Here is a 20588-nt window from a genome sequence, read left to right on the forward strand (position 1 = left end):
AAAAACCACTGTGGGATTTCGAACCCACTAAGAAATATACTCTTCTAGAGTATGCTTGGTTAAAAGCAAATCCTATTAAAGATTACAAACACATTGCTAGATGTGACCCGATTAAGGGATTTCCCTCAGATCTGTTAGGATCTTGACTTTGTTAGAAGTGACCTTGTTAAAGGATTTCAAACACTCAATCAAAATGTCACCTTGCTAGAGGGTTTACATATAAGACTGTTAAGTCCACTCGGTTAAGAGATTTTTTGTCACTTTCACAAAATAATAGTAATAAAATCTATCTACAACTTCACATCTAAAATGCTAAAGCAGATTCTTATTTGTTCAATACAATCTAGACATAGAACTAATCTTGTCTATCTATTGGGCTTCTATACTCTATTATTCAAATAGGTCTTCAAGCTTCTGTGCTCGGTAATCACTATGTAGCATCTTTGTGCATACACTTGCCCGCATACATTGTTTATCAACAGTTTCCTATTTATAAACAATTAGATAACCGCTTAATCTCCTTGATCACATTTCCCATGATCAATCATAGCCATCAGATCTTCAATCTTGTCCAGGTTCAATGCATCTTTTGATCTGAAAATGTTTTACCCCACCTTGGAACTTCCATAATAGTCTTGGAACTTGTGCCAGGGTATTGCGGTTCAATTTGAGCTATAGATCTTCATGCCGACTTTCCATTGCCTTAGATTCATTAACAAAATTCTTCCATGGCTTACCAATCATTTAATCTGCTCTAGCTCATCAGCTTCCTTAATTAAATACCGCATGTAAACATTTAATGCATTCTGTTATAGCTCGGTTACAACTCGGTAACAACTCGGTGAATACTAAACTTCACTCGGTAGACATTCCGCCTTTATTAACCGATAGCGATAACCTTAAGGTTTACCGACTAGGTTCTTTGCTTGATAACATAGTATAGTATTAACCTCTACAATTTACAACATATGTATGATGTTAAAACAATCTAAAACATCATGATCTCATCATTGTCTGACTCGGTAGTAGTTGCCCATTGAATACCTTATTCATCCCCTTATTCATCATATTCTTTCCTGTGTCTTTTACCAACATCTTTATAATCTTCATATCATACTTCTCAAGATATGGCAACATCATACTGAATTAGAAAATTAATTTCTTGACATCAATGACAAAATAATAATATCAAGATAGTAAAACATCTTTAATCAGTTATATCCATAATCATCAACAACCTTCTCAATATCCTTATGAAATGCCAACAATCTTTCATTATCTGTTATAATGCAATATTGCCAACAATCTCCCCCTTTGGCATTGATGGAAAAACCAATTGATTTGACCTTAAAAGATTCACATTGTTGTGATTCTGAAATGCTGAAATGCTCTCCCCCATACATTAGACTTCTCCTGTTTTCTTCAGTCTTCTTTCCAATCTGTAGTCTGCTCAATTTGTTCTTAGTCTTCTCCCCTAATAGGTCTTCTCTCAGTCATCTCTCCTTCATAGTAGTCTTCTCCCCCTTTGTAGGTCTTCTCCCCCTTTGACAACAATGCCAAAAAGTAAAGAACTAAGACATATTTTCTTTCTGTAAGAAATGATTTCCTGGTGTTGTGTATCAACTGAGTCTCGGTCAGAGCATTTGTCTTCAATTGTTGTTCCCTGTAGTATTTCCTATATTAATTCCTGTACACTTTTAGAAAACATCCTAAAGTGTATAACTCAACATCAACTCACAAAAGATATTCATTAGAGTCATCGGATTGATGCTTTCATCGAACTCGATCAGTGAGTAAAAGATAGGGGTAGGACCCCTAACTTACTTCTGAGATATTCAAAAGTGTCCTTTGGTAGTGGCTTGGTGAAGATATCTATTATTTGCTCCTTTGTGCTAACATATTCCAACACCACTTTCTTCTCTTGAGATTCTTCTCTAAGATAATGATATTTGATAGATATGTGCTTTGCCTTAGAGTGCATAACAGGATTCTTTGAAATATTAATGGCACTAGTATTGTCACAGAATATAGTTATTGGCTCGGTAACTTTTCATTTATACCTTCCAACAGTTGTTTGATCCATGCAATGTTGGTACAATTCAATGTTGCAGCAATGCATTCAGCTTCTGCTGCTGACTGTAAAACACATCCTTGTTTCTTGCTAAGCCAACTCACTAGTCTTTCTCCTAAAAAAAAAGCTCCTCCACTTGTGTTTTTCCTGTCATCAATGTTGCCTACCCAATCAGCATCAGTATAAAATTTTAAATCAAAATTATTTCCTTTCTGATATAATAAGCCATAATCCTCTGTGCCTTTCAAGTATCTAAAAATTCTTTTGATTGCTGTCATGTGTGTTTCCTTAGGATCTGCAAAGAATCTTGCAACTATACCTACTGCATGTGCTATATCTGGTCTGCTATGAACAACATATTGTAATTTTCCAATCATGGATCGGTAGAGTGTCTCATCAACAGATGTAGATTCATCATTCTTTGATAATTTGCAGTTGGTAGTCATAGGAGTACTTACTGGTTTTGAATCATCCATTCCAAATTTCTTCAAGATTTCCTTTATGTACTTGGATTGAGTAATGAAAATCTCATTTTTCATTTGCAGTATCTATAAACCTATAAAATACTTTATCTCACCGGTTAATGACATCTCAAATTCTTTGCTCATTTCATTTCCAAAGTTTTTGCATAAAGAATCATTTCCACAAAATATAATATCATCAACAAATATGGCTGAGATCAGTATTCCATTTTTATCATTCTTCATGTACATGTTGTTGTTCTCACTTGTCCTTATAAAACTAATCTTAATCAAATAAGAGTGCAATCTTTCATACCATGCTCTTGGTCCTTGTTTCAAACCATATAAAGCTTTGTTCAATTTATATACCTGAGCTTTATTATTGTCTTCAACAAATCCTTCAGGTTGTTCAATGAACACTTCTTCTTCAAATATTCCATTCAGAAATGCAGATTTGACATCCATTTGATATATCTTGAATTTCTTGAAAGTAGCATAGGCCAACAATGTTCTAACTCCTTCAAGTCTAGCAATAGGTGCAAAAGTTTCACCATAATCAATTCCTTCTTCTTGAGCATAACCTTTGCAAACTAGTCTTGCTTTGTTTGGAATGACTTCACCCTTTTCATTTAGCTTGTTTCTAAAAATCCACTTTGTACCAATTACATTTTTGTCCTTTGGTCTTGGGATTAGTGTCCATGTCTCATTCTTCTTGATTTGATTAATCTCTTATATCATAGCATTTACCCAATCTTCACTGTTAAATGCCTCTTTTAATATTCTCAGTTCAAATTCAGATATCAAGCATGTGTTCTGTCTTAGTTTGTTCCTTGTCATCACTGGATCATCCTTATCTCCTATAATCTGACTTGGTACATGATGTCTTCTAACATACTTGGCTAATATAGGCTCGGTAGGCTCTGTATGATTTTTTTCATCACTCGGTAACTGGATATTCTCTTCATTTTCTTCAATAGTCTTCTTGGTAGCACTTCTCGGTTGAACATAGACAAATTCATCATAGTTTTCTCCTTGGAATTTCCTTCATCATTTCTTTCTGCAAATTCATCAATTTTTACATTTGCACTTTCTACTATTTTGTTAGATGATTTGATCAGACATTTAAATGCTTTGCTTCTAGAAGAGTAACCTAGAAACATTCCTTCACTTTTCTGATCAAACTTGCCATTTCTATCATCTTTATGAATATAGAATCTACTTCCAAAGATTTTAAAATAACTAACATTTGGTTTCTTATCATACCAAATTTCATATGGTGTCTTCAAACTACCTTTCTTCAATTGAACTCAGTTCAAGGTGTAAACAACTGTTCTTATTGCTTCTCTCCAAAATGTTTGTGGCACCTTCTTTTTAGTCATCGGTGTTCTAGCACAATCCACAATAGATATTTTTCTTCTTTGAGCTATTCCATTCTACTGTGGAGTTCTTGGTGTAGAGACTTGTCTTTTAATACCATGATCATTGCAAAATAAGTTGAACTCATCAGATGTGAACTCTCCTCCTCTATCTGATCTAAGACATTTCAGTTGTCCCCCTGTTTCATTTTGAACTCTTACCTTGTACCATTTAAACATTTGAAAAGCTTCTAATTTTTCCTTTAAAAACATTACTAACATCATCCTTGAATAGTCATCCACAAATAATATGAAATACTTATCACCATAATAACTTTGAACTTTCATAGGACCACAAAGATCAATGTGCACTAGATCTAAAATTCCCTTAGAAGTGTAGGACTTACTTTTAAAGCTTGATCTTATCATCTTACCCATCTGGCATCCTCGACACATAGCATTCTCAGGTTTTTCAAGACTCGATAGACCTCTTACTTTGTGCTTCTTACTTATTTTGATCAGATTATCAAAATTGACATGACAAAACCTTTTATGCCATAACTAGGTATCATCAATCTTTGCATGCAAACACTTATTCCGAGTTGAATCAAGGTGAAATGTATTACCTTTTGTTTGTGTCCTGGTAGCAGCCAACTTTCCATTTTTGTCATGAACTTTGACAATTCCCTTCTGAAATTCTATTCGATAACCTGTGTTGTTTAGTTGTGCTACACTCAACAAATTGTATTTCAAACCTTCAACCCAATAAACATCATTGCATCTCGCATTATCAAGAAGTGTTATAGATCCTTTACCTCTTACCGGACATGGTGCATCATTACCAAATCTAACATAGCCTCCATCATAATCTTCTAATATAACAAACTTGTGTTTATCTCTTGTCATATGATGTGAGCATCCACTATCTATAATCCAAGAATCATTAGTGTTTACATGAGATATTAGGGCTTTTTCTTCATACCTTTCTTCATTTGATCCATCCTTGATAGCCATATAAACTACTTCCTCTGTATCAGTCTCATCTAATTTATCATCATTAGATTCCTCATCAGCTATTAAGCATGTCTTTCTATCTCTTCTTATGAAGTCTCGGTGTCCTCTGTAATGATTATCTTTCTGTCTATTATCTCGGTAATCTCTCTTTTCAGTAAAATCTTTGTCAGGATAGTTAGAAGCCATATGTACTATCTTATCACAATTGAAACATTTCAAAGGTAGTTTTCCTTTATACTTACCTTTGCCTCTCGGTAACCTTTTGGCTAATAGTGCTTCAAACTCTTCTTGCTTTCTGATTTCTTCATATAGTTTGTGTACTTCTTCCATGTTCTTCCAAAATCTTTCACTTGCTCCACTGTGATCTCCTTCAGAGTACTTATATTTTCTTTCATTATAATCATTACATTCATCAAGATGAAAAGAACTAAATGCAGATTCAACTTTATTTACCGAAGCTCCGCTGTTATCAAAATTACTTAACTCAAATGCATGTAGCCTACCAATAGTAGCATCCAAAGAAACTGGCATATTAGGTACAAACCTCAATTCATTGATTGCAGAGACTCAGATTGCATAAGCTGGTAGAAGGGTTCTCAACAACTTACTTGTTATATCCTTTTCTTCAATAGTTCCACCTGCTCCTTTGATTTGATTGACAATCTCCTTTAGTCTTGTACTGTACTGAGTTATGTTCTCACCTTCATTCATCCTCATAGACTCAAGTTGTCCTCTCAGACTATCTACTTTTTCTCTTTGAACATGTTCATCTCCTCCATATAATGATATGAGCTTATCCCACATTGCCTTTGCATCATTGCAGCCTTCTAGATCATTAAACTTTGAATCGGTCAATGCAGATGTTATTTCAATCATTGCTTGAATATGTTCTTGCTTTGCCCTTATCTCTTCCATAGTCAATGGATAGGTTCTCGGTGCAACAAAATCATTCTCCAGATAGTATACAACATATTCTCCAACTCCTTATACATGTAGCTTCATCCTTTTCTGCCATGTAGAGAAACTTGACTTGTTCAGATTCAGTGCATCCCTCTTATACATCTTTGGATCTTTAACTCAAGTGCCTTTAAACTTTCCTTCCAGTGTCCAAAGCTCTGATACCAATTGATAGTTTTGATACTTAATATAAGTACAAATCCAATAGCCAACAAGATGAGAGGGGGGGGGGGGGGGGTGAATCATACAAACTTAATCATCCATAAAAACATCAGATTCAACCTCGATAACATATATATCAGCAATATAACCAAAACTGTTAAACATGCAAACTCAAAAGCATATGAACAATATAAACCTCATAACACCAGATTTAACGTGGAAACCCAAATAGGGAAAAACCACTGTGGGATTTCGGACCCACTAAGAAATATACTCTTCTAGAGTATGCTCGGTTAAAAGCAAATCTTGTTAAAGATTACAAAAAGGGATTTTCCTCAGATTTGTTAGGATCTTGACTTTGTTAGAAGTGACCATGTTAAAGGATTTCAAACACTCAATCAGAATGTCACCTTGCTAGAGGGTTTACATATAAGACTGTTAAGTCCACTCAGTTAAGAGATTTTCTGTCACTTTCACAAAATAACAGTAATAAAATCTATCTGCAACTTCACATCTAAAATGCTAAAGCAAATTCTTATTTGTTCAATACAATCTAGACATAGAACTAATCTTGTCTATCTGCTAGGCTTCTATACTCTATTATTCAAATAGATCTTCAAGCTTTTGTGCTCGGTAATCACTATGTAGCATCCCTGTGCATACACTTGCCCGCATACATTGTTTATCAACAGTTTTCTATTTATAAACAATTAGATAACCACTTAATCTCCTTGATCACATTTCCCATGATCAATCATAGCCATCAGATCTTCAATCTTGTCCAGGTTCAATGCATCTTTTGATCTGAAAATGTTTTACCCCACCTTGGAACTTGTGCTAGGGTATTGCGGTTTAATCTGAGCTATAGATCTTCATGCCGACTTTCCATTGCCTTAGATTCATTAACAAACTTCTTCCACAGCTTACCAATCATTTAATCTGCTCCATCTCATCAGCTTCCTTAATTAAATACCACATGTAAACATTTATTGCATTCTGTTATAGCTCGGTTACAACTCAGTAACAACTCGATGAATACTAAACTTCACTCGGTAGACATTCCACCTTTATTAACCGATAGCGATAACCTTAGGGTTTACCGACTAGGTTCTTTGCTTGATAACATAGTATAGTATTAACCTCTACAATTTACAACATATGTATGATGTTAAAACAATCTAAAACATCATGATCTCATCATTGTCTGACTCGGTAGTAGCTGCCCATTGAATACCTTATTCATCCCCTTATTCATCATATTCTTTCCTGTGTCTTTTACCGACATCTTTATAATCTTCATATCATACTTCTCAAGATATGGCAACATCATATTGAATTAGAAAATCAATTTCTTGACATCAATGACAAAGTAATAATATCAAGACAATAAAACATCTTTAATCAGTTATATCCATAATCATCAACAACCTTCTCAATATCCCTATGAAATGCCAACAATCTTTCATTGTCTGTTATAATGCAATATTGCCAACATTCTGTACCAGTTCATAAGCCCTGAACTTTCTACCGGTATCTCCTTCCTTCCAAGAATGTCTTACAAAACAGCTATAGATCATTGCATGATATAACATTCGCATACAAATGATCTATATACATATCCTTCACATATACCCATAATCCTATTTGCATCTCTATCATATATCTCTCATATATTTCTCATATCTCATAATGACCTAACAAACTGACCTATGTACCCTTCACAAACAATATACCTTATGTCGGCTTACAATGCATTACAAAAGACATACAATGTCGGCTTTATACAATAATTACAAAATAATTTTACAAATAAAACTTTATGATGTCGGCTTCCCTGAAGTGTTGGATGCTGGTGTCGGTGTCGGTGCTGGTGCTGGTGTCAGTGTCTACCTTGATTTCTCCAATGTCAATTTCTATCGGTGAATGCCTCCAAATGCTGGTGTATGACTTCTATGGAATCTTGTTGCCATATAGAATCTTGTTGCCATCAATGACAACATATGAATCCAATGAGTGTTAGTTGCCAACAATCTCCCCCTTTGGCATTGATGGCAACACTCATGTGAAAAATGGATTTCCTATTGGTTCAACTGAAATATGATACATGCTCCCCCTGAGCAATACAGTCTATCTGATATCCTTCCCATATTATTTTCTTTGATATTTCTCTGATAATTTTCACATATATACACTCCCCCTTTGGCATCAATGCCAAAGACTAGTGAAAGAATTGAAAGAATCTGTGCAAAAGAATTTATCGAAGATTAACCAATTTCAAAATTTATGAGTAAGCCTTGTCCAACAACTATAAATATGTATCCCAACCCGATTTGAAAGTATCAGATATGGATACTAGTCCACTTAGTAAGTGTGCAAGTGTTTCCTTCTTTGAGACATCTACTGGTGTAATAGCAATTATGTATCCATATGTTCTCTCTTATGTACACCGAGTGAATCCAATCGTGGACTCACCAATCCTCTAAGACTCCTTTCTCTCTGAATGATATTTTCTCTCTCCTTTTCAAAAGAAAAAACTTGGTTCTCCAAAGAAAAAATTTGACCATCAACAGATGTTGTTAGTGAGGTCAATCCATCAAAATAATTTGCAATGTTAGCTATCTTATCATGTAGTTCCTTTAATATGCTATCTACATTAGCTGTAAGTGTTTTTTTGTTACAACAAACCCTATAGATATTTGTACATTGTTTTAAACAATTCTTAATAAGAATCAATTTTCCTTCAATTTTCTTTTTCTCTGTTTCAATGATTTTGTCAAAAGTGACTCTCTTACCCATAGTGAATCTCTTAAGTGTTCGTCGGTCTGAAATCTACCTCAAAGATTGAAAGTTGTTAGATATATACTCAGTTAATACCTTAATCTTGCCAGAAGGGCTTGCTTCATTTTCAATCTTACAATCAAGAATTAATCTGCATAAGACTATGATTGGGTGATCTATTATTCCTTTATCTGTCGATCCCCATCATCATTAACTCAATGTGACTCATCTCAGTGATTGATTTCTTCTCAACTTGAGAGGTGTCAATTGCCAAAACCTTTTTCGGGGAATCAATATTTATTGCTAGTATAGTCTCAGTTCCCTTTGCCTTATCCTCCTTAGCACCGATGGCTTCACCACTTGGTGCAATATCAATTATTGTCGGTGGAGTATTATCCACAATATTGTTAGTACCCTATACATTGCCTTGCACAAAAGGTGTCTCTGTCGGTATTGACTGTACACTCTCCTTTATTGCCAGTTTATTCAAAATTGGAGTTGAACTACCCAAAATACATTTCCGTTTAGATCTATCTGGGATGGTGGAAGTTGTTTCTTTTACAAATTCTTCTTGGGAGGTGAAAAAATCAGGATTCTTTTGGAAGAATTTGGTTCAACCATCTCTGGTCTCATTTAATACATCATTAACTCTACCCATCATTAGACTTATTTGTCGAGGTTTGCTACTAAAAACTGTTATGTTTGCAACATCAATGCATCATTTCATTTCCTCATTGTTTATTGATCCACACATACTCAAAAGTTCTACTTCCTTAATTTCTCTATCCCTCTTGACTGCATCAAGTCTTCTAGCATCTAATTTATTGTATAGTGATAGAGGAATTTCCTTCAAAATTTCTACTAAGGATTTCTTATATATATCGCCGCAACCCATAGGGTGGTGGGTTGAATCCCATAGCCAACCCCCTTCGCATTCACTCTTCCATCATGACCTTCCCAATATCGTTGCCCCTTTCACCATCACGTAGTTCAGCCTTGCAAAATAAATAAATATTATGGTCAAATAAAAAATTATACATTAACCCTAACTTCGGTGAGGGGTTAATGAAAGGAAGAAAGTATGTAACCAAATAAAGAGAAAACCCTAACCCGATTTAGGGTTAGGGCTAGCATAAAAAGAATAAAATAATAGAGGGGTTCATTATAAATTTTAAAATAAAGTGAATGGGGAAACCCCATTTTAAACAAGGTTAAATTTATAATATAAAAGGGGTTATTATTTAATTTAAAGGTTAGTTGTGGTTATAAAGAATATTGGGGTTTATTCCCTTTGTTGGCTTATTATATATATATATATGTGTGTGTGTTTAATTTAATTAAACATTTATTAAGAGGTATTGCTAAGAATAATAATTATTTTAATCCAAAGGGGTAATTTATTATGAATATTAAATATTTGAGGAGGATCTAGTTCAACAATAATGGAAGGTTATTTGTTAGGAAATATTATTATTGATTTAGTTAATTTTAAAAGAGGAATTTGAAAACATTATTCGTATTAGCTCAATTAATTATTATTAATACAATGAAATTTAATTAATACTAATTTAATAAATATTGGAAGTATTTAATACTATTAGGGATTATTATTATCTCTTAATTAAAAATTGAAGATTTATTTGGGAAAAATAGTTAATTAATTAATTAAGTTGTGATGACTTCTTAGGGTTAAATAATTTAGTTTTAGAAATGTAATCTTTGTAAATTTTAAGCTAAATAAATCATCGTTCTCTTTAGGAATCCATTCTTATTAACGCATGAGTTAACCTTTAGTGTAAACAAATTAAGTTATCTCATCATTTGAACTTAGAAATTCAAGTAATTTAGTGATTGTTTTAAAAAAAATTGTTGTTGCGTTTTTGCCCAAAAGTTTGGGCATGACATTTTATTTACCTCTTCTTTATCTATCAACTTGCAAATTCTCCCACCAAAGAGATGCATGATCTTTCAATCGAGTATAGGCATATTTCACCTTCCTCTCTTCCGCAGTGTTTTCAAAATCAAAATACTTCTCCATTTCTGAGATCCAATCCATCAATTCATCTGAATCTAACTTCACATCATATTCTAGTGGGGTAAAATGAGGTTTAGTGTTTTCCCTACTCAAAACCCTTTAAAAAATTTCTTCATCCAGATCAACTGCCAGTAGGTTCACTTGTTCTGTCGGGCCCTTTTTCTCCTTCATCTTTGCTCACATCTTCAATATGTTGGCCTCTTCTCTGGGCTGTCTCCATGGCTTCTAGCCCGACTGCTTTTCCTCACAACATCTCCATCACAACAAGGTCTGCATTCCCACGTGCTCCACCATTATTACTTCCTCTTCATGCCATTGATATATACTAGTCCTCTATAATTGTAGGTCAGATCCACAATCCGTCACCCTACAAAAAAATTCAGGACATGTAGCCTCCAGAATGAAACTTTTCTCTGATACCACTTGAAGCAATCACCAGTGAGGAGGGACCTCAAGGAGATCAGTCCAAACCTATCAGTAAGAGTAAACACAACGGAAACACACAGATATGATGGAGGCAATGCAGAACAGATAGTTTTATTACATGATATTTGATTACATCCAACCGATAACAACCAGGTTACAACATACCGACACATAGGCCTGGTAGAATAGGTCACACCGGGACCTTGAATCGAAAGATCTATCTTTTTGGAAAAAGCTATCTTTGATTGTTTCTAATTGATCTTCAATTGATTTTGATTGATTGAATTCTAAGGCATGATTACAAATATATATCAATCCAAAGGATCTAGTTAGTCCAAAAGGGATCAAAACCCAAAGAACAAGACCTAATGTGCAAAATGAACAAGGTCGGCCTCCACTAAGAGATTATTTTGGAAAATTCAAAGAATGAAGTGTAGATCATGGGAAAAGGTTGACCACATGCTAAGGAACACTAAAATCAATGCCCAAGGCTCTGTGAGCTTTGGAAGGGGTTCTAGTAGATCACCAAAATAGGTCCAAGCAACCAGTAACAAAAAAATGTCAATTGGTAACAAGAAATAGACATGGAAACCGATAGAGATATCTTGTTGAAAAATGTTCCAAATGCGATGTTGTTTGGAAACAAGAAAGATGATCAAGTCTTAAAGTAGAATCCAACTCCACAGGATCCGATGAACCAAAACTGGGACACACAAAAAGGAAAACTGAAACTGCAAATAGAAAAAAAAATAGAAAAGAAATTTTTTTTTGGTTGATTCAAGATTCTTGTGAACCGGGGATGCTCCTGCATCATTTTGCCAACACACAACTATTGTTTCCTAAATGAGTTCAAGCCTAAAACTTGGTAGATTTTAAATTCAAATATTCTTGCACTTTCTCTGCGTGCTCTTCATCATTCTCTCCAGCAACTCATCCTTATCTACCACAGCAACTCATAATTTTAGCAACTTTTGAGTCATGTTCTGACTTTTTAGTACGAACTAGAAAATCCGCACAAATCTCGCCTTAACTAGTTGTTATCTGTTGTAAACTTCACTAGCAATTTTTTTGATGATATCTCTCCCAGACTAACTCACCTTTGGACATTGCAACCAACTTATCGGTCATCACTCTGAGATTCTTAGTGGAAAGCATCTTCAACTTGTGTCACTGGTTCACCATTGTAATTCTTCATCTTTTGCCACCGATCATTGATCATCAAGCAGATTGATTACCTATCTATCCAGAATGTTCTGGTTATACATAAGACTACTAAACTGCAATATGAGTCACCTCCTGTGACCACATTATCATTTCAACTGCCAATTTGAGAAACTAATCTCAACACCTATCGTATGCTTGACTGACTGGTCAACTACTCTATTTATCCTTCAATCGATTAGTCTTCGACCAACACATTTCTTAAGTGTGTCAAAAATGCATATTAGGGAAGCACTGAATCCTCCATACTGTTTGTAGCCATGAGTAAACCATTGAGGTTTTCCACACCTCCTTGCCTATGAGTTTGGCCTTATTTACCGATAAGTGTTTGTCATCAATGACAATACTAACTGATGAACTGGATGTGCCAACACCATCAATTATGCCAACAATCTCCCCCTTTGGCATTGATGGCAACACTTCAAACTTCTCTTTAACAATCAGTCACTTCTACTTCTGTTGTATTGATCAGCTACTATGTTTGATGTTGAGTAATCATCTTACTCCCCCTTTCATTGGCTTCACCCCCCTTTCATTGGCTTCACCCCCCTTTCACTGGCTTCACTGGCTTCCATTCATGTCATATCTGACTTTAATTTCTTCATGTTACATATGCTTTCTTTCACTCCCCCTTTGACAACAATGCTAAAGGTGTAGTTTAGACATCCTATTTCACATACTTGCAATGACTGCTCCCCCTAACAAGAGTAGTCCATAATCATCAATCCAAATTCATAGAATTTTTAGGAAAATCATAGCGGATTGATATTGTTCCGATCTTGACTCACCTTAGAGCATGTAGGGGAATTACCCCTAGCTTACCTCTGAGATACTCAAAATTATCCTTAGGTAGCAGCTTGGTGAATATGTATGTGACATGTTCCTTGGTTGGCACATATTCCAGTCTAACTTCTTTGTCCTGCACGTGTTCCCTAAGATAATGATATTTTATTGCAATATGCTTGGTTTTAGAGTCTATTACCAGTTTTTTTGATATGTTGATGGAACTTGTATTGCCATAGTGTATCACCATAGGTTATGTCACCTTTTCTTGGATACCTTCTAGGATCTTCTTAATCCATACTACCTGTGTATAGTTGATTGTAACAGCCACATACTCTGCCTCAGTTGTGGTTTGAGAGATGTAATTCTATTTTTTTCTTGTCCGTGACACAATCCTATCTCCAAGAAAGAATGCACCTCCACTAGTGCTCTTTTTGTCATCAATGTTCCCTGCCCAGTCTACATCGGTGAAGACACTTAAGTTGAAATTTCCCTTATGTGGATACTAGAGACCATACTCATCAGTCTCCTTAAGGTATCTAAATGTCCTCTTAACCACCACCATATGATTCTCTTTTGGATTTGTAGCAAACCAAGCAACCAAGCCATCTGCTTGTGCTATATTAGGTCTACTGTGCACTGCATACTACAACTTACTGATCATGGATCAGTATAGTGTCTCATTCACTTCTTTAACCTCATTATCTTTGGAGAGATTACAACCTATAACCATCAAAGTTCCAATAGGTTTAGAATCTTCCATTCCAAAGGTCTTCAATATTTTCCTTATATATTTGGTCTGGCTAATGAATATACCAATTTTTAGCTGAGATACTTACAGATCGATGAAGAATTTTATTTCACTGATCATTAACATTTCAAATTCTTTCTTCATTTCTTCTGCATAACCTCTTCTCATTTCATCATCTCCTCCAAAGATGATGTCATCTACAAAAATCTCTACAATCAGATGTTTTCCTTCTTGTCTAGTCTTCAAATACAAGTTACTATTGTCACTGGTTCTCATGAACCCTATACTTATTAGGTATGAGTGTGGCCTCTCATACCAAGCTCTTAGTACTTTTTTTATCCCATACAGATCCTTCTTCACCTTACATACCATATCTCTTCCATCTTCTAAAGAAAACCCTTATGATTGCTCAATGTAGACTTCTTCTTCTAGAACACCATTCAAGAATGTCGGTTTGACATCCATTTGGTAAACTTTGAACTTCCTATAGGTAGCATAAGCAAGCAATATTCTGATCCCTTCCACTTTGGCCACCGGTGCAAAGGTTTCTCCTTAATCTAAACCTTCTTCTTGTGCATACCCTTTGTAGACTAGCTTTGCTTTGTTTCTTACTACTTGACATGTTTCATCCATTTTATTTCTAAACACCCACTTGGTGCCTATCACATTTTTGTTCTTTGGCCTTGGCGCAAGGGTCCAAGTTTCATTTTTCTCAATCTGCTCCCGTTCTTCCTCCATGGCGTTGATCCAATATTCATATTTTAGAGCCTTCTTTGTTGTGTTGGGCTCAATTTTAGAGAGAAGACATGTAATCTCCCTTTCTTTTCTTCTAGTCAATACTCCAACATTTTTGTCACCAATAATATTGTCAGAAGAATGATTATTTCTGACATACCTTGGTAGTACCGGTTCATTTCTTGGAGCTTCTTCTATCAGTTGTGCATGTTCTACTTCACATAATTCCTCATTTGCAGCTACAATAGGATTCTCTACAGCACATTCAACCGGTATAATGTAATCGAATCCTTGATAGTCCTCTAGTTCACTCTTGTTGTCCTGTTCATTTTTCTCAAAGAACTCATCTACTCTAACATTTGCACTCTCCACAATCTTATTGGTCCTTTTGTTCAAAAACTAGTATGCTTTACTCTTTATGGAGTTCCTTCATCACTCTTAGGATCAAACTTTCCAGAGTATTATCCCTCTTGATGTAGCACCTGCTTCCAAATACCTTGAAGTAACTCACATTGGGTGAGTATCCACTTCATAATTCATAGGGAGTCTTATTTGTCCCCTTCTTCACCTATATTTGGTTCAAGGTATACATAGTAGTACTCACTACTTCTCTCCAGAAGACATGTGAAATATTCTTTTGTATCATCAGAGTCCTTGCACAATCAATTAGAATTTTGTTTCTTCTTTCAACAACCCCATTCTACTGAGGTGTTCAGGGTGTAGATATTTTCCTCATAATCCCCTGTTCTTCACATTAATTTATGAACTCTTGAGAGGTGAACTCTCCTCTATCCAATCTCAAACATTTTAGACTCTTACCGGTTCCTCTCTCTACTCGAGCCTTGAAGACCTTAAACATGTGAAAGGCTTCAAATTTCTCTTTCAAGAATATAACCTACATCATTCTTCAGAAATCATCTACGAACAACATGAAGTACTGGTCCACATATAAACTCTTAGTCCTCATAGGACCACACAAATTTGTATGTACTAAGTCCAGCACATTCTCGGATGAATAATATTTGCCACTAAAACTAGATCCAATCAACTTTCCTAGTTGCATTCTGTACACATAGCATTCTCAAGTTTCATAATGTCAGGCATACCTCTAACAAAATTCATTTTACTAACTTTTGCTATTCTATCAAAATTAACATGACACAATCTTTTGTGCCACAGCCAACTATCTTCTACCTTCTCCATTAGGGAACTTCCTATAGTGGTGTCTAGGTAGAACAAATTACTTGTAGTTTGTCTACCGGTAGCAATCAAACCTCCTGATTTATTACTCATTTTGCATATTCCTTCATTAAATTCTAACTAGTAACCCTTATTGTTAAGTTATGCAACACTTAACAGACTATACTTTAGCCCTTCTGCCTATTAAACATCTTCACAATTAGTTTTATCATTTAGGGCTATAGATCCCTTACGTTTTACTACACAGGGAGCATCATTATCGAATCTCACTAATCCTCCATGTTGAGGAATTTTTTCATGTCACTAGTCATGTGGTGAGTACAACCAGTGTCAATTACCCAGTCTCCACATAGCTTTGAACTAGAGATCTTGAACCTTGGCATACTCATTATCAGATAGAGTACTAGAAATCACATCAATATTTGCATTGTTATCTTGCCTCTCTTTGATCTGATCTGTAGTGAGAACCCCTATAGGTTCATTGTACTCTATGCTTACATGATTCCAGTATTGATCTCCTAAGGTTCCTAGGTAGAGCTTAATTCTACCACACCATAATGTGTAATTCTCCTTAGAGACCTTGGGGCCTTCCTTTCGCATCATCTTGGATCTTTCCTTAACATATTAAGCTCTTCTAAAGCTAAGGACCAAGGCTCCGATACCAATTATTAAACCCAATTGGTGGTGAGAGCGGAGGGGTGAATCAACAATATACAAGTTAATTCAGATTTAACCTTTAATTAGAAATTCTACTCAAACTTAACACTTATCGAAATAAGTAGCATTAATAAGAAACATGCACATATAAAATCAATCACACATGAACACCAAAGTTTATCTTGTGGAAACCCAAATGGGAGAAAACCACGGTGTGAGTAGAAACTCAAAAACTATGCACTCTTCTAGAGTACACTTGATGAGGATCCATCCTTGTTAGGAGATTACAAAGACACTATTAGGTGTCACCCGGTTAAGGGATTTTACTGTTACAGTTATTAGAAAACAACATAGAAAATTATCTTCTATAATGGCTACTGTTAGCTTAATTAGATCCAATTGAAGCTCTTTGTTTTGACCACCAGTTACACTTGCTATGTACTCTATTGTTTCTCTATACTCTTTCTCCACTCTTCACATTATCTGATCTCTACACACTCTCTTCACCACTCTTCTATTCACTTAGCGGTTCTTCACTCTTCTCACCTTGTTGGATCACCTCTCTTCTGGATTGCATTTAGCAAATTTTTGATTGAACTTTTTGGTTTTCACCAAAAACCTTTATACCATATTTTTCCAACACACAACTATTGTTTTCTAAATGAGTTCAAGCCTAAAAATCAATAGATTTGAAATTAAAATCTTCCCGCACTTTCTCTGTGCGCTCTCCACCATTCTCACCAACAACTCATAATTTTAGTAACTTTTGAGTCGTGTTCTAACTTTTTAATGTGAACCAGAAAATCCATACAAATCTCACCTTAACTGGTTGTTAACTGCTGTAAACTTCACTAGAGGTTTGTTTGATGATGTCTCTTCTTGACTGACTCACCTTTGGTCATCGCATCCAACTTATCGATCACTTCTCTAAGATTCTCGGTAGAAAGCATCCTTCAACTTGTATCATTGGTTCACCGATGTAATTCTTCATCTTTTTCCATCAATCGTTGATCATCAAGCAGACTGATCACTTGTTTATCTAGAATGTTCTGGTTATACATAAGACTACTAAACTGCAATCTGAGTCACCTCCTATGACCACATCATCATTTCAACTACCAGTTTGAGAAACTAATCTCAACAACTATCAAATACTTGATTGACCAGTCAGCTACTCTGTTTATCCTTCAACCAATTAGTCTTCGACCAACACATTGCTTAATTGTGTCAAAAATGCATATTAGGGAAGCACCGAATCCTGCATACTGTTTGCATCCATGAGTAAACAATTGAGGTTTTCCACACGTCCTTGCCTATGAGTTTTGCCTTATTCACTGATAAGTGTTTGTCATCAATGACAATACTAACTGATGAGCTGGTTGTGCCAACACCATCAATTATGCTAACAAACTTTCCTCTTTTTCTTTTTGAACATGCTCATCTCCACCATAGATTAACTTCAACTTCTCCCACACTTCATAAGTTGTTTCAAGACCATGGACATCAATATATTTAGAATCTGAAAGTGTACTTACAATGGCTTCTAAAGCTTAAATGTTCTCTTGATTCCCTTTAAGATGATATGGAGTCAAAGTACCGGTAGGAGCTGTGTACTTATTTTCAACATGCAACCATAACTGTGGCCCTATTCCTTTGATGTAAATCTTTATTCTATCACTCCATATTTTGTAGTTATCCTTTGTAAACTTAGGACCCTCCTTCTTCACCATCTTTGGATCTTTGCCTCAGGTGGTTAAGCTTTTGTGCAAAAAGGACTTAGTGCTCTACTACCAATTGTTATTATGAGGATTCGATAACTATTGAGAGAGGGGGGGTAAATCGGTAGTTAAAATAAATTTGCACTTCAAAATTACTTCAAAAACCAGTACTGGTAGCTGATCAAATAGTCTTCAAACCAAACTATTACAGGTAGCTACTTAAGTGTTCATCATTAAGAAAACATAATAAATAAATCAAATGAATAGCTCAACAATCCATCCACAACATGAACACAAATATTTTTCACATTGAAACCAAAATGGGAAAAACCACGGTGGGAATTGGGATTCACAAAATATTTGCACACTTTTGGAATGCACCTGGTTAAAGGCCTAGCTCAATTAGGATATTTACAATAATTCTCAGTTAAGAGAAGACCCTGTTAGGAGTCACCCAGTGAAGGGATTTCAACCTTAGCTCTCTTAGGAGCTCTGCCCTGTTAGGAGTAACCTTGCTAGAGGATTTTCAACTCAAACTAATGAGCCACCCAGTGAAGGGATTTACAAATAAGACCTGTTAAAGTCTACCCAGTTAAGGGATTTCAACTGCTACAACTATTAGGAAATAATAGGTAAAATGATCTGGTCTCAGCACTTCCTTGCTTGCTTTCTCAGATACTCTTTAGCTCTATTCTGATTCTCACATGTAGACTCTTCAATCTGGTTCAGTGCACTTTTCTTCTCAAATCACCGACAAAAAAATGCTTCTCAAACTAGACCTAAATACATTTTACAATTAGGTCGGTTACATAACCCTAACCAAATTCAAAATACATTGAATTTACATCAAGCACGATAAAAAAATATGCCAAAATACATTACAGATCATTATAACAAATTCCTAGACAATTTACACCGTTGAATGATCACTGCACATCATCGCACATATATTTGATAAACAATCAAACCCTTGTCATATTCTGCTAAACACTTCCCTATTTTTCAATAAATTTGATCCTTGTACCTTATCAATAATATTCTTATCACTTTACATGGATTTTGACATGCCATCACTAGGTTATGAACATGATAAGATTCACTACCAAACCATAAATCATTACCGGTCAAAGATCTGTCACCGTAGTACATTCTTCTTCACAGAATTAATGACACTCACTCAATACATTAGATCTATTGATGTGGTTACAATCATAGACTCTTTCTAATGTTACAAACATATGTTCCAAACTACAAGATCTGAATCAACACAGATTTCTACCACAACCATCTGCTTCTCTGTTCCTGTTTACCAATTCACTGTCAACTTAGTAATTTTACTATCCAACACATTCCATTACCGGTTAGGGTTTTCCAGTAGGTCTAGATGACTTAGATAACTAGAAAAAAATGGTTTCCATCAATGACAACACAAACAAAGCCATCAAATAGCTTAACATCATCATCTTAGCCAACAAACTCTGTCATGACATCATATCAACTTAATTGGTTCATCTCCACATCTCATCATCTCAGTTATGTTCAATGCCAATAACTTGTGCTTTTGGGTTCAACAAAATGGGTCTTGAGCCAAGGCCAAATCGGTGTTATATATCCATGGTTTATTGTTGGTCTCCTCATTCTCATTTTAGCTTTGACGAAAACTGGAGATTGATTTCCTCTTCTATCCACTTTATCTTCTTGACCTAAACAAGGAATAAACATATTAAAGAAATAATATTCTTCTTCTTCATACTTAACTTCTTCATCCACCTCATGTTGTTTTCCATACATCATTTTCTCTTCATTATTTCCCAAAATTTTTGGCATCACCTCAACCTTACTCAGCCATTCGTTTTTATTTTTGAATTTCTCATCCATTCTTTTGTTCTCCTTGACATCAAATTTTTCAACTCTCGGTTCTTCTCTTGAGAACCATGCTATCTCCTTACCCTCCATAACTATCTCCTCTCATTGGACTATCCTTGAGTCCTTTATAGCTTCTTGTGTTGTCACTTCCTCTTCCTGAACAATAATCCACTTCAACATCAATGTCACTATTACTTTTATTAGTTTGAGAAAATTCAAAAGTAATTTCTTCCAATTCTTTTTAAACTTGTTTTTCAAACAACACGGTATCGTCAAAATTTGTTACTTCAACCATTTCCTCATTTATTTTTTCTTTGTAATATTGTATATCTCTCTTCTCACTTAACAACAAGCTTTTAATTCCTATGCACTCATCCTTCAAGGTTGTTAATGCATAT

Source organism: Cryptomeria japonica, chromosome 1 (genome assembly GCF_030272615.1).
Source record: "Cryptomeria japonica chromosome 1, Sugi_1.0, whole genome shotgun sequence".
NCBI classification, from domain to species: domain Eukaryota; kingdom Viridiplantae; phylum Streptophyta; class Pinopsida; order Cupressales; family Cupressaceae; genus Cryptomeria; species Cryptomeria japonica.